Below are 16,444 nucleotides of genomic sequence, written 5' to 3'. Positions count from 1 at the left end.
TCGTGAACCACAGCCAGAAAGAGGTTACTGGACTGGGGGGAGGGGCTACAAGGGGGAAAGGAATGCCATTGAGAAAGAAGGGGGTGGAACTGGCAGCAGGTGAGAGGGGAGGAGGGAAGGAAACAGAGCCAGAGCCCACAAGATGGGTGGAGGGAAAGTAAAACCAAAAGCAACAAGGAGAGAAACAGGAAAACGAGAGTAGAAGGGAAAAATTGGACCCAACAAGGTCCAAGGTACAGGGCTTTTTTGTGATGGCACTCAGTGGTATTAAGTACCAGCACCTTTTTTCAGGACTCTCCGAAGTCCAGATCCTTGTTCATTGGCCTGTCCCACTCCAGAGAAAGAAAAAGAGTGGACACTCAGGAATAGCCTGGTGGGAATCTGCAGAGGGAAGGAGCAACTGGTGGAAATTGGTGCAACCTTATATGAGTACTGGAATTCCCCCCCCCCCCGAAAAGCACTGGGAAGATGAGTCAGCAGAGGAGTGGAAAACAGGATTTCCCCCTCCCTGTGAGTTTTCATGGGTACCCCCAGGGCCTGCTCCACATCTAGGAGGGCTGGGCAAAAAGTGCTAAGCGCCCCCCCCCCCATGCCCACTGTGAGGCTCCACTTCTTGACCTCCCACCCACATGTCCCCAACTGCCTGTGTATCCTCCTTTGCCTGCTAGCAAGCTCTCCCTGCTAGCAAGCTCTGCAATCACAGGTGCACACACTGCCTGCACATCCTTTCCCCAAGGGTGCTGGGTAGTGGGTGCACCTAGGAGTGCCACTGGCATGGCCACCAAGAAAGCTGATGCTTTGTGCACCACTCACATGCCCTTCTCCAGCAGCTCTAGGCAGTATATGCAGCTGGAAGCAGAGGTGAGAAAGCACTCATAAGCAGGCAGTAGAAGGGTGTGAGTGCAGGCATCAGAGGAGACACATGAGTAGGGAGTCAGCAGCAGTGGGTCTCATCAAAAGCCACAGGCACTGGCAGCTACCCCACCATGCCATGTGCTGATGATGGTCCTGACTGAGTCCCCTCTTGTGGTTTTTTTTCAACTCTAGCTCTTATAGGTCTGGAAATATGAGGGAAAAAATGTGAGACAGTATTCTACCCAATCTTCTAGTAAAAACATGGCCACTCCTACTTTCCATTGTTCTAGCTAATGAGCAAGGTCATCATTGCTATGATTGACATGCTTGCTGCATCTTTTCCTAACATGCTTGGCTATTTGAATCAAAAACAGGAGCAAATCCTGACCTAAGCAACTGATCAGGTTGAAAAGTTGCCGTCTCTGATTCTTTCCAATTTTTAAAGGTAATTGTCAGAATCATACAAAAACATCTAGTAGACAATAAAATAATCAATGTGCTTGCTCTGTATAATTCGCAATCAATTTGCACAATCAGCAAAATAAATAGTCAGGATTTAGGGGAATTCAAATGCAGCAACCTTACTTCATAGAATCATAGAGTTGGAAGGGGCCTTACAGACCATCCAGTCCAACCCCTTGCCCAATGCAGAAACAGCCTAAAGCATCCCTGACAAGTTTTTGTCCAGTGGCTCCTTGAAGACTGCCAATGAGGAGGAACCCACCACATCCCTAGGCAGCTGATTCCGCTGTTGAATAACTCTTAAGGTGAAGAAATTTTTCCTAATGTCCTGTCGGTACCATCCCTTCTGTAGTTTAAACCTATTGTTTCAAGTCTGTAGCCAACAGGGAACAGCTCCCTTCTCTCTTCTAAGTGATAGCTTTTAAATACTTAAAGAGAGCAATCATGTCTCCCCTCAGTCTCCTCTAAACTCAACATTCTCAGGTCCCTCAGTCTTTCTTTGCAGGGCTTGGTCTCCAGGCCCCTGATTATCCTGGTTGCTTTCCTCTGCACCCATTCCAAATTGTCCACATCCTTTTTGAAGTGAGGCCTCCAGAAGTGCATACAACACTCCAGGTGGGGCCTAACCAACATGGTATACAGTGGGGCAATGACATCCTGTGATTTGAATGTTAAGCCTTTGTTGATAAACCTCAAGATTGTGTTCACATTTTTTGCTGCTGCATCAAACTGACTGCTCTTATTTAGCTTCCCATCCACACATATCTCAAGATCTTGTTCACACCCACTGCTACCCAGAAGTGTATCCCTCGCCCAGTATGCATGCTTTTGCTTTTTTGTTACCCAGGTCCAGAACCTGGGTAACAAACCAGTCACTTATCCATGTTAAATTGCATCTTATTCAAATCTGTCCTCTTTTCCATTGTGTTCAGATTTCGTTGAATTCTTGTCTTCAACAGTGTTTGCTACTCTTCCCTGTTTGGTGTCATCTGTAAATGTAATGAGTAACCCCTTCACACCCTTGTCTAGATCATTTATAAAAATATTTGAAAAGCAGTGGGCACAGAATTGAGCCCTGTGGCTTCCACTGGACACCACCTCCAATACGATGTGATGTCATTGACAACTACTCTTTGGGTGCAGTGTCCTTTTATTGTTTACATGAATGTAAATTTCAAAGAAAACTCAGCACCTGAAGCTGTTCAAGGAACCAGCTTCAAGGTATGTAAAACAGTATATGAGGGTTTTTCTGAACATGTTCAAAGTATATCATCCACTCAGCAATCCCTCAATGCATAGTGATAGGATTGTTTTAGGTGGGTAGCCGCGTTGGTCTGCATAAGAACAGCAGGATTTGAGTCCAATGGCACTTTAAAGGCCAACAAGATTTCCAAGGTGTAAGCTTTTGAGAGTCAGAGCTCCCTTCTTCAGACACAATTGAAAAGATTGCCTCAGAAGATGAGACATCCAAGCAAACTTGGGAACTTCCTGTTTGAGACATAAACCAAGGATCTATAGAAGATGTTTGTTGGTCTTTTTTAACATATTGGGGGGAAATATGTCAGTGCTTCATATTCTAGTGTCATGCTGGTGGATACCAAGACAGCGAAAGCAGGAAATGCCTGTGTAAATAGTCACAGTCCTTAAAGTGACTTTAGATTTTATGGCCGAACTTAGAGGAGAGAAATGCACCTCTCAGAGAAGAGAAACGCAGTTCGATCCACAAGTGTGTGTTGAGTGATTTATTATTGGCCCCATGAGTCTGAGCAAGAGTAAACAACAGAGAATTATACCAGGTGTTAGGAAGGCATTTGGATAATAATCAAAATAAATCACCCCATTAGTGTGACACTGACAAGTCAGTCTGTGAGTCAGCAAAGTGACAGATGAGTTAACATTCAGCATTGTTTGGTGCACAGTCTGTCTGTGCTGCCCATACTGAGATTTTCCCTCTTTAATTTGACTCCTGCCTTGACTGTAATATTTCAGTCTTGAAGGTGGAGGATGGTAGAAACTTTTCTAGCCCAGCGGATTGGTAACTAGGCAGTTCCATCCGTTCATATGAGATATGGAGCTGGCAGTTGCTGAAAGAAGTGAGGAAGGTATTAAGGAGATAGAATATGCTATGAGGTTGGATTAAGTTTAAAATGTATATGCTACAGAATAAAACCCTTGCTGTTTGTTATCCAGGGATGGTATGTGCATTTAGGTCATTTCTGCTCCTAACTGGGAACCTTAGGACACAGCAATTTATTCCCAGTACTAACAGGGTACCTTAGTATACAGCAGGACTTATTTATTTATTTATTTATTTATTTAAAATGCCTTTCCACTGAAACAGGGTCCCCAAGGTGGTGAACCACCAGTATTAAACATTGAAAACATTAAAACAATATTTAAAATTCATATATTTAACAACACAATAAAAACATACAGACATATGAACAGTGTTTAAGTGTTTACACTCAATGAAACAGAAAAGTCTTCACCTGCTGGAAGAAGACTATGACAGAAGGAGACAGACAAATCACCCTGGGGAGGGAGTTCCAAAGTTTCAGTGTCACAGCCAAGTAGGCCTTTTCTTAGGTTGCCATGCCTTTCTTCAGGTGCCATGGGGGGCACCCGAAGCAGGGCCTCTAAAGGTGACCAGAATGAATGGGCAGGTTCATATGGGAGAAGGGAGTCCTTAAGGATGCTGTAACCTGTATAAAAGGAGCTATGTTCTCTCATATAACATTTTCCTAGTGTGTTTCTATCCTTGCCGGTGCTGGCCCTGTGATTTCCCTGATAGGCATAATGGATTTACCAAGAGATCCATGTAGAAACAGACTGATTGGGTTGCCCTGAGAAAACATGCCTCAGGACCTATTGATCAGTAACTGTATATGCAAATGACCCCTCCTTTGCATTCCCTAGGTCTAGTGTGGCTTGCCAAGTAGAGCCTTTTTCTTTGAGGGTGGGTTTTCAGTGAATTTGTACTCAATTGTTTCAGGATTTTCTGCACAACGGTGGGAAAAAAAACATTTAAGAATGCAGCTTTGCTTTATAATTACTCAAAAATGTGTGTGAGTTAATCTGGTTCAGGAAAACAGGTTATGTTCAAGACAGTCCTAACTCTAGATAAGATGAAATGGCTCATCTCAGGTGGCAGTTTTTAGAATGCCATTAAAGAGCTGCAAGTTGCCTATTACTTTGTTACATTTCTACCACCAAGGAGGACAGCATATGGACTTTCTGCCTCAGGCACCAAAATGTCTTGGGTAGTCTCTGGATATGTTGACCAAATGCAGATTGTGTATTAATATGAAAGCGTCTGTTTTCATCTCCAGATTATAACTCTCAAACCCTCATTCCTGGATCTGCAAAGAAATGAAAGTGATAAACTGTGTTATGTCCAAGACTTGGCTCATCTGTAGTTAGCCACAGTGGGTGAAATCTTTTTTGTCACTTGTGTATTGCAGGTGTAATGTGACAAGGAATAAAAATGGCATTTAGCATGCATCATAGCCTGCCATTCATTCCATGTGAATGCTAATTAATTTACCACTGTTTCACCCTTCAATGCTACAATGCTGCATGATAATGAGGTTCTGCCATCTGCCTGCTCAGTGTAATTCTTTCCTTTTTCAACTGACAGGAGAGAGGCATTTAGAGCTTCATATTACCCTTGTTACAGAGATTTATCCATAGCTTTCCATGGTAATCTTGGTCTTTGTGAGTGACAAAGCATAGTTTGGATTCCCCTTGTATCTGCAATCTACATTTCATTCCTTATATTGACTGAGTAACATTATTTCCCCTGGAAGCAGAAGTTAACGTAAAACATTTTTAGAAAATTTGGAAATATATTTAGTTTTACTTCTGGAGTAGAGATGGGCACGATCCAAAAAAATTAACGAGCCAGCGGATCGTGGTTCAGCGTCGGCGACAATCCCAAATTAACGATCCACACCGATCATCTCCCGTTCCCGAACCGTGGATCGTGGATGCCAAAGTGGAGCACGCTGGTATTCCCAGCTATGTGGGAAGGTGGGTTGTGGCGGCGGCCAACTCTCTCAGTCTCTTTCTCTCTCCCCAAAGGCTAACAAGTAGCAAGCAAGAGCTCTGTCCCACTCCACTGCTCGCAGGAAGTGAAACCCAGCCTGGGAGACTACGGCTATTTATAAGCATGGGTCCCATTCAGCAACACAGGAGGTCTGTGTTTGGCCGTCAGAGCTGCCTATCAGAGGTTGCAGGGATGAGATTGGAGTGCCCATGGCTACAGAACACCCCCTTCCCCCTCCCTCCCCTGGGTGTCTTCTCCCAACTTGTGACTGCTTTGCTGTTTCGTGTTTGGAAGGAAGCCCTGCTGATCAAGGAAAGCTGGGCTTCCATTCGGGTTTCCAAGGCGACAGAAGGAGGGCAAACAGAGCTCAGGCATTCCCCTGGCTCCGTTTCCAGGGGAATAGATTGCTGGCGCCTGAGTGTCTGGATCCCTGAATTAAGCCTGAACGCCCCGATCCAGGCCTCTCCCAACCGCTGGATCGTTGGCCGTGGACGATCACAATCCGCCGGGTCACGATTGCGCGATCACCATTATCGTGGGTTTTTTTCGTTCGTAATGCGGATCGTGCCCATCTCTATTCTGGAGTGGTTTCCAACTATGACTACTTCCTGTTTGTAATGTTTATTGAATATTCATTTCTGGGGAGGACTCTATTCATAAGAAGTAAAAACATGTTATGGGTGATGGAGCCTGTCTCACTTTTCTACAAAGCCAAACTGTATGTCTGAACAAACCCCATGAAGTATGTGGTATGGGCAGAGGAAGTCTGGAAGCAGCAAAGCTCTATGCGGACTGGGTGCGGCGTATGTATGGGACCATCTTTCCTCGTAAGCCCCGGAGGACGCTTCGATCCAGTAATAAACAGCTGCTACTGGTCCCTGGCCCCAGGGAGGCTCATTTAGTGTCGACCAGAGCCAGGGCCTTTTCGGTCCTGGCTCCAACCTGGTGTGTTCTTTTTTAAATATTTAAGATGTTTTATTGGTTTTAAAGATATTGTATTTTAGATTACTCTATTAATTGGAATCTGCCCTGAGCCTGCTGGTGTGGGGAGGGCGGAATACAAATCGAATAAAATAAATAAAATAAATAAAGGGGTATAGCAAGTATGTTTCAAAGAGGTTATTTTGTAGAACAAGCATTTCCACAGACACAAGGACCTTTTGAGCACGACTTCCCTGCCTCCCAGTCCTGTGGCATCTGAAAATGCCACCTAAATCCTATTCCTTTCTGAAGATATATCAAGTTGCCACAGCTGGGAAAGTCATGCTATATGGGTGGATATCCTTGCACTAGTCTGGATGTGAGTCATTGTGCATAGCATTTTTTGAAAAACTAAAATGATTCGTTTTAAAAAATGTCACTGTAGAATGATGCTTCCATCTTTAAGCCTTATATTATATATTATATCTCCATATGTTCCTCTATTAAACATTTTGCATACCTCTACTAGTTTGTTGTGCCTTTTATTACTTGTTTAACTCGAGCTATCTCTACAGTTGGTAGCCTCTCACCTAAAGACACTGCCTATATTTAATTTCACCAAGGTGAGACCCAGCCGCTGCATCTTTTATTTTTTCTATATTGGTCTTGTCCACTGTTCCCCTTTGTTGTGGTTTGGAGGACTTTCATTCCACATCAGATTAGGGGAAATGTGAGCAAGAGGAACAAGGAGGGGAGGCCAGCCCTGGAATTTTTTCTTAAGTAACTGTTTCAGCCCCAGTAAAGTTCCGCTCCAACAACAGTGCATTAAAATGTATACAAAGCAGCTAATTAAAGTAAATGGCACACATGTACAACAATATTAGAATTAGGCAGCAATCTTGTAGTATCTTTTAAATATGAGGAAAATGTATTCCTACATAAGCTTTCATGGACTAGAATGCACTTATTCAGATGCAATTAATGGATCCTTGCTATACAGGTATTTTATATTGGACATATGAGAAAAGCAACTATGAGGTCAAGGATCCATAAAATGCAGGAAATACAGGGCAAAATGCAATAATGTAAAATTCAAATCTAATCAAGAAAAACACAGGCACCAATCAATAGTTATGCTAAGTTAGTTAATGAAAGGGGATTTAATTTAAAGTACTCTGTGTTTCAATTCATATCCCTCTTTCAGCCAATAATTTCACACAGAATCAAGACACCAAAGAAATATGGGTTTATTGATTACAGCATAAACCTATGACACATATCACCTCTCTATGGGCACATATGTGTAAAGACCAGTTAGATCAGAGAATGTTATATACTCTCAATGCTGTTTGTTTAGTAGCTAATTTAGGTTTCAGGATCTTAAATGGTAACCTCCTTGTTGACGAGGGAGAGTTTACATATTGTTCAAATAAAGGGGCAAGTACAATAGATTACTTCATGATCTCCAAACAAGGTAAATCTGGAATCTCTCGATTGGGCATTTATTTGCCAGCAACCATTACCCACTTCTCTCTCAGCAACCATTACACACTTCTCTCTCTTCTCAAATATCTCTCACAGGGTTAAAGGAAATAAATCCACACTGTTATGATCCGTAAAAAATGGAATTCGCAAACGGCCAGAGACTGCCATAATATGAACACATCACTGAGGTTTTTCGACTTTTTAGATGTTTATTAAATCGAAAAAGGCATATGACCAATGTTCCCTCTAAGCGGTGCAGTGTTGTGAGCCAGAAATCCAATTTGTGAGCAGCAACTTGCAAGTTGTGAGCGCACCTTTTCCAAAACCAGAATCCATTTGATTAAAAGACTTTTGATTTAGGTTGTCTGAGGCATTGGTATTGGGTGCCATCAATATGCTGATGACACCCACTTAGGCATGTGGTTCTCAAAAGCTTATGCCTCAATAAAGTGGGTTAGTCTTAAAGATGCTACTGGACTCTTTACTATTTTGCAACTACAGACTAACACAGCTAACTCCTCTGGATCTACAGAGAAGAATTGTGCCTCATCCAGCCCCGCAATGCACTCACTCTCTGGCTATTCCCTTCTATGTTTTATATAAAAAGGTGTTGTGAAGCATCCCTGCGAATGGCTCAGGCACCATTTCTTTCCACAGGCATCCCAGAGTTTTCTTTGCATTTTGGGCAACATCAGGCATATGAGCTTCAGTAAGGGTTCCTCTTTGCCCACAAGCAAATCCTAAACAGAATGTGATGTGCAGTCATTCCTCCCTCTCCCTCTGCTCTGTCTATTGGCATTTCCTGTCTCTTCTGTGGCCAGGTCTGCAGAAAGAAGAAGCTGGCTGAAGTTGCAGGGGGAGCACCTATTTAGCTTCCAGCTGAGAGCTGCTCATTGGAACAGCCTACAACTGGCCTTTAGTCACCCTAGAGGCTTCATGGCTTTAAAACTCTTTCCTCTTCTCTTTGTGAGTTATGGTCATGGAATCTTTTAAATGAAATCAAGCCATAAAGCATAAAGTCAGCACTGAAGTCCTGCCTTCTCCTTGCTTGCCAGTCTGTTTTATTACACTGTACTGGAATGATCTATTCTCCCCTGAAGTTATAAGCAGAATGCCATTGATGTACAAGAATGCTGGTAAAACTGAGGCCTCAGCTCCCCACTCCCCATGGAGTAATTTAACTAGAGGACAGCCTGTCGTACCAGCCTGTGTAAAATTTCCAGATTCAGACCCTAGCTCTGCCATGAATTTTCCTTGCCATGCAAGTCTTTGTGGCCTTGATGCCCACTGTGGCTCCTCTTCCACATCCAGCAAAGGGCCTGGGAAAGGCCGCGCGGGCGCCTGCTGCGGCTCTTCCCCCAGAGCCCAGTGAGGGGCCGGGAAAAGGCCGCATGGGCGCCTGCCGTGGCTCTTCCCCCACCCCCAGCCAGGCGAGGGGCTGGGGAAAGGCCGTGCGGGAGTCTGCTGCAGCTCCTCCTCCAGAGCCCGGTGAGGGGCTGGGGAAAGGCCGCGTGGGCACCTGCCACGGCTCTTTCCCCCGAGCCTGGCGATGGGCTGGGGAAAGGCTGTGGGGAAAGGCCGTGCGGGCGCCTGCCACAGCTCCTCCTTCGGAGTCCGGTGACGGGCCAGGGAAAGGCCGCATGGGCGCCTGCCGTGGCTCTTCCCCCACCCCCAGCCAGGCGAGGGGCTGGGGAAAGGCCGTGCGGGAGTCTGCTGCAGCTCCTCCTCCAGAGCCCGGTGAGGGGCTGGGGAAAGGCCGCGTGGGCACCTGCCACGGCTCTTTCCCCCGAGCCTGGCGATGGGCTGGGGAAAGGCTGTGGGGAAAGGCCGTGCGGGCGCCTGCCACAGCTCCTCCTTCGGAGTCCGGTGACGGGCCAGGGAAAGGCCGCATGGGCGCGTGCCATGGCTCCTCCTCCAGAGCCCGGCGAGGGGCCTGGGAAAGGCTGTGCGGGCGCCTGCTGCGGCTCCTCCTCCAGCGCCTGCTGTGCGCTGGGGCTTCTAAGCTCTGCGCTGAGTTGTGACAATTCCTGCGCCATAGTGCAGGAGCTCATGTTGCTGGGAACCCTGCATATGACAAGGGTGTACTTTAGCTCCACACTTATTTGATTTGTACATAAATAACTTCTCTCCAAATTTGCAAAATAATACATATCTTTTTAAACAAATCAACCACCATCAATGCTTCTTTATGCCGATGACTTAGTTCTTCTCAGTTGAACTCCAATTGGCCTGAAGAAACTTGTAAATGATTTTTATACCTTCTGTGCTCAAGAGTCGCTGACAATAAATTTTGCCAAAACAAAGATCTTGAGATTCTCTAAGTCAAGACACTTGAAGGAATATCTCTGGCAAATTTTTGGAGAAACCAAAGAAGTGAGACAGTTCAAATATCTCGGTGTGATGTTTAATTATGATTTGACCTGGAACTCCCATATAAAATCCATCAAAGGGAAGACCCAAATGACATTAACTATTCTTAAGAATTTTTTTTACACCAAAGGAGGTCAACTTATCCTGCTCTTGTTAATGCTATATAAAGCTATAATTCTTTCCAAATTGCTCTATACTGCCCCAATTTGAGTAACTGGACCGCTGGACCCACTCGATATGTTCCAGCAAACCTTCTTTCATAAGATACTTTCTCTTCTTCCTAGTGTACCTTCAGCTGTGGTGCAGCTCAAACTTGGACTCCCTCAAATTTCAACATTAGCGTGGTACCATGCCATTAAGTTCAGATTGTCACTCTGTGAATCTAACACTTTACCATCTCTACTGCAACTGGTAATAGCCGATTCTTGGTTCAAAACCTGGGTTAGGCCAATTGACTCAAAGCTTGCTATATTAAACCCAAACTTGAGTCATAGGGTTTCACTAAAAAATCCTTGCAAGCTATAAGAAACCAATTATTTCAAAAAGACTGGGCTACATTAAAATCCAGAGCTGATCGGAAATGCTCCCCAATTTATTTTCACTTATCCTATCAGAAAATGTTTGAACTGGCTAAATATTTTCTCTACTTAACTGTTCCAAAATATCAGCATTCTTTTATGTTACTCAGATGCAATGAATTACCTTCCGCCGAGATGAAGGGCTGTTTTAGTAAAATCCCCCCAGAGAGCCAAACTACAAGTGACGCCTTACACAGGTTGGACACTTATCAGCTTCCCTCAAGTTTTTATGGGAAATGTAGGCGCCCTGGTTTTACAGCTTGGCTCTCCATTACAGCTGCAAGACCAGGATGCCTACATTTTCCATCAAAACTTGAGGGAAGCCGACTAGTGTCCAACCTGTGTAAGACGTCACTTGTAGTTTGGCTCTGAGAAACACTGTTTGTTTACAGGACAATTGCTAATTGTTTACAGAATAAAAGATCAAAGGTTAAAAACCCTGTCAGAATGACACAAACACTCTGGCAGAATGATGTAGAATGATATATTTTCCAGAGAACATAACATCTGACAAGCTTGAGTGACAAATGAATTATACAAACATATGAGAAACTGGAGTCACATACCTGCTATCCTCTTGGGCAGGAATTCATTCAAGGGTAAAGTATTAAATTATTTAATTAGAATAACCAAAACAAGAAAAATGTTTATACTTTGCTCAGTGACTCTTCTAACCACCAAAGACCTATCTGACAAGTAGAATATCTTAGAGGAAGGAATTTGACACTGGAGCAAGACCTATCTTATGTGTTTACATGATTTGTGTGCTGTCAGCTTTAAATGTATGCTCAGAACAAGATCTTATGAAACGGGGCCTAAAAATTCTTTAACAGTTAACACATGTAATGGTCAGGAAACTGCAGTTTTGCAGGGTAGTTAACACCTGTCATGATAAAAATCCTAAACTCCTTGCGGGGGGGGTAGTGCAAATCCCCTTAAAGGATCCCATGTCAGTTGCTTTACACTGCGATCTCCCTTTGAAGATCTTTGGTTGGAGGTTTGAGAAATTGCAATGCTGTGCAAAGTGCCATAAATCAGAAATAATATGTAGTAACACTTTCTGTTGGATCCTGGTTATGCCTGCAGAGAGCATTACATTGTGCTGTCTCAGAGGGCTGTGGTAGTGAACAATGATCTCTTGAGATAGTCAAGATATCCCTGAAAGAGTTGAGCTGTTGATAGGGGTGCCGGTGCTAAGTCAGTACCCACAGTCACCAAGTAACGCAACACACTTCCTGCCAGGATCTGCAACACCATTGGCTGCTAAATAAAACTCCAGTCTAGCTGCATAGGACATTTTTACACACCCAAAGCTTCCGGAAGATCACGCGAAACTCATGGCATGAAGTGTCTTCCTAGCACAATTTCCCAGTACGATCCTGTGTAATGGCACAATTTCTGATGTCATCATGCCATTAAAGGGGATCGTGCCAGAAAATCGCACTAGGAAGACGCTTCATGCTGTGAGTGTCACATGATCTTCTGGATGCTTACAGGTAAGTGTGAAAATGGCCATAGTTTCCCACTTGCAGTGGCATGCAAGGTTAGATTATTCAGTATATTGCTGGCATACTGCTGGTCACCATACCTCACAAGATTGCTCCACTGTCCTGAAGTGCTCCAAAGTGATTTCCACACAGCCCAGGCCATGCTTAGGTCGGGCTCCTGGAATTTGTAATTTCTCTAGTTTACAAGGAACCTTTCCGTATGCCTCTGAAGGATCCCATCCTTGTTACCTATGTTACCTAGGTTATCTTGTTACCTAGACTGTAAATTAATCACTGAATGAAGTATGCACTCTGAAAGCCTTTAAGTATTCAGGCAAATGTAATCAAAATTTAATTAAAAGTGGACACGTTAGTAAGCAGCTTGGAAAGTAGATGCATTTTAATCAGGTATGGAACACCATGGAATATGCTCGTACATGGTTATGGCTTTGAATGGAAGCACAAATGCCAACAGGTCACAGAATGAGGGATCAGAATTAAAACTGCTGAAGGGTAGAATTTTCTTGATAGAAAACCTAACCTAATGTTACCATACAGATCAGTCATTTGGTTCATCTCCACTAAACATTTTAGAACCGTCTGTGAACTTCAGGCACTTCTAAGTCGATTGCATGATTCAGGTTGTCTTCCACAATTCCATAAAACATCCCTGTGACCTGTTTTAATACTAATAGACTTTGGCTGACACACACACATGATGACAGTCGGTGTCAGCCTAAATCTTAAAGTGTCTGTTTAGTTTTCATACACAGTTCATTACTTTGGAATCAAATCACCTTACAGTGCTTCGGTGCTCTGTGGATAGACTATGAAGAATTCTGATTGATTATTTTGTTTTGCTTTTTATCTTCAGAACAAAGGCACTTAAGGTATCCCTACTCCCCCCTCCCTTTTTCTTCTTTGAAAACCTGCCTCAGAAGGTGGACATCTTCAGCCAGTCCAAAAGGAGTATGTTCATTTTCATAGCTTTTCTGTTTTTAATGGTTAGCAGTTAAGCAAATTCAGGTGATAATTTTAAAAAGAGAACATCTGTTTATTTTTTTCCTGTAATGTATTTGAATATATCTTGGGAATTTTTTAAAATGTGTCTTAGAATTGGTCTGTGGCGATCTTTCGGACCTTGAATGCAGTTGCAATGCCAGACTGTTTGGCAAGGTCCTGTTGAGGTGCCTGGCTAAAGAAAGCTGTTGCTGATGTAGATGTTAGAATTGTTTGCCCTGCCCATTTCCTGCTGTCATAATCATTACATCCTCTGTAATGTGATAATCGAATTTTGTAAGGCTTTTTCAATAAAATGTTTTAAATTTTTTTTTAAAAGAAGGTGGACATCTTGTGAAGAGCTCATTTTTCACAATTGTTCTCCCATATATCAACACCTGAAGTAATGTTCTGTTGATCTAGGTAGAGAATGTGTAATGTGTGTATGTAGGTTCTACTGGGGTTGTTGTTTCAAATGTCTAGTACTTATTAACTTGGCACACCAGGCCCAATATTTATTGAAGAAAGTAGATGTTCCCTCATACCGTCATAAGGGAAATGAAAGGAAACTGCTCACTTCTGCTGCCTGCCACTGTTTCTGTCTATGCCAATGGTACTCACAGTATGGCTGGAGAACCACAAGTAACTCTCATGCCTCCTCCAGCTCTTCTTCTGATTTTTGTTTCTGGGAGGGGTGCTTTGCATGCAATAAATACATTAGTTGTATTTAGTTTTGTGACTCTGAACATTTATTTGATTATGTTGACAGTTATAAAAAATGTTCATAGTGCTATTTAATATTACTGGCTATGTGTTCAGCACAGTGTGCAGGGCATACAGTGGTCAACTGGCTCTTCTGGTTGATGGTGATTGTGAATGTGACTCTCTGTGAACCACTGAGGGAGAACCACTTAGTGTGCCCACTAAGCCTTCTGATGTAAATGGTGATATTTCCAGGCCAAAAAAGGGCCTTCCTACTCAGTTGTTGGGCTTATAACAAAAAAGAAAAGTGTTGATAGAACTAGAAATTCTCAAGATGGAGGTGGTTATACAGTGAACCTCTACATCCTTACCCCCCACTCCATTCACTAAGTCCTCCTACCTATCAGATGGGACAAATTTCCCTGCCCTTTAATGTGTTCAGCTGGTAGCTTAATCTGCACTATAGTTCAGCTTTGAGACATTTTCCATGTCAGGCCTTCTTTTTAGAACATGCGGCCATGTAATGGAATATTCATGTGCCACTAAAAAGCCATGTCATTTGAGCAGGGCTTTATAAGTCAGACGGTGTGATCTTCAGGAAAAACTGAATCTTGGCTCTTTTTAGAAACTTAACTTGTAGGTGATGCATTGGGCTGGGCTATCAGTGGCTTGTAACAGTTTTTCCTCAGGCCATTTCCTTTTTGATTTACAACTCTCTCCTGATTTTCCCAGTAAGTGTTATAGCAACCTGCTTATCATTGTCCCATTGATCACCTGTAGCAGTAGGGCCAGTGGATCATCAGAGGGAGGCCAAGCTTAGGGGAACCTGGGTAATAAACTACAATCACAAAATATTCTCGCGTTCAGCAACATTTTTTTTAAAGATTTTTTAGTTTTTTTATTAACTACATTGACTAACAATACAAAGGGAAAGAAGGGGGCAGGGGAAGGAAAGAAAAAAAAACAGCAACATATAACAACACTACACTACACATAATGCTTTCCCTTCATACTGCCATTATTAAAGAATTAGAACTTTGTAAGATATTGATGGAGTGGTTGACCTTGCAAAATACAAATTACAATTCAGATTAAGTCTTCCTCCCCCCCCCCCGGGCCTTGGACACAATTCTCTCTGAGCAACTGCAGCCGCAGTGCTCGTTCCCTCCCCCCCCCTTCAGACTTCACCTTTTCTTCTTGCTTGGTGTCTTGCTGAAATTCTTGATTTTTGTCCTCAAAATCCCTTAATTGATCTTCTGATGTTATCTTGTAAGCTTGATCTTTGTAACTGAACCAGATACCTTCCGGAAATAGCCATTTGTACTTTATTCCACATTCCCTCAGAAGAGCTGCGAGCTTTTTATACTTAAATCTTCTTTTCCGAACTAAAAATGGGACGTCCTTCAGTATCTTGACTTTATTACCCAGAAAGTCCAGATCCGCATTGTATGAGTTGTATAGGATAGTGTCTCGGATCCTTTTAGATGAAAACTCGATGATGATCTCGTGAGGCAGCTGACGCTTCATTGCATATTTTGAAGAAGCCCAACGGACTTCCAAAATGGCGCTTTTGCGTTCAGCAACATTTTGATGGTGTTGCTTGTGATTTAAAAAGCAAAGTACTGTGTAATAATCATAGCAAGCATTTGTGAAGTCTTTCTCACTTTAAAAACAGCATTTCTTAAAGAAATGGTTCCTTTTGTATAACACAGGTTCTCAAACAGGTATATGAGACACAAGCTGAGAAGAATCACTGAACAGCAACCTTGTTAGTGATTATTTCCCTGCCCCCTGTGGGCTGAAGTGTGAAGATAAGCTGTGTGCCTTCACCGACTTTGGGGCAATTGCCAGGGATATGTAACAATGTCCATTGCATGTATGGAGATACATCCCTTCCTTCATATATGCTTAACACAGCAAACATTTAGTTCTTCCATATACAGTGTGATGGTGTTAAACAAACTGAGTATTGACAGTGTACACCGGGGCACTGAACTGTGGGAAGAGAGTTTTTTTTTTAAAAGGACACAAGTTGAAAGAACCTAGAGAGAGAACTGGAGATGCATCAGAAATATTACCTTTGTACTCAGGTTTGCACTATAATCCTACACTTTCTCACATCTTAGTCTGTGAGGCTGTTTTGATAAAAATCTTTAATTTTAAAACTGAAGTGGATCTCCTGCAACTTGCTCTTTGTGCATCTGATTTTTTTTGGTCATAGCACATTCTTTCCTTCATTCTGAAATAACTCAGATTTAGAATGGACTCCAAAACCTTATGAGTTCTTTGGATTTGAGAGATTAAGTATTTCCACTGCAATATACTTGCAGATTTCTGTTTCAGTGTATGGAGCATCTTTTATTTTTCTACCATGACAATCTTAAACAGCTGTTATTGGCTAATAAACACTTTATTAAAAATAAATTAGAAAAAGCAAAACCAAGAATGAAAGGACCAATATGGATCATTATGACTGAGTACAGTGGCAGGAGTTTCAAGGACAGTTTGGATTACTTACATGTGATGAGAGACTGCCCCAC

This window comes from Eublepharis macularius, chromosome 1 (assembly GCF_028583425.1).
Source record: "Eublepharis macularius isolate TG4126 chromosome 1, MPM_Emac_v1.0, whole genome shotgun sequence".
NCBI classification, from domain to species: domain Eukaryota; kingdom Metazoa; phylum Chordata; class Lepidosauria; order Squamata; family Eublepharidae; genus Eublepharis; species Eublepharis macularius.
The sequence above is the reverse complement of the archived record's forward strand: the minus strand, read 5'-3'. Positions refer to the sequence as shown.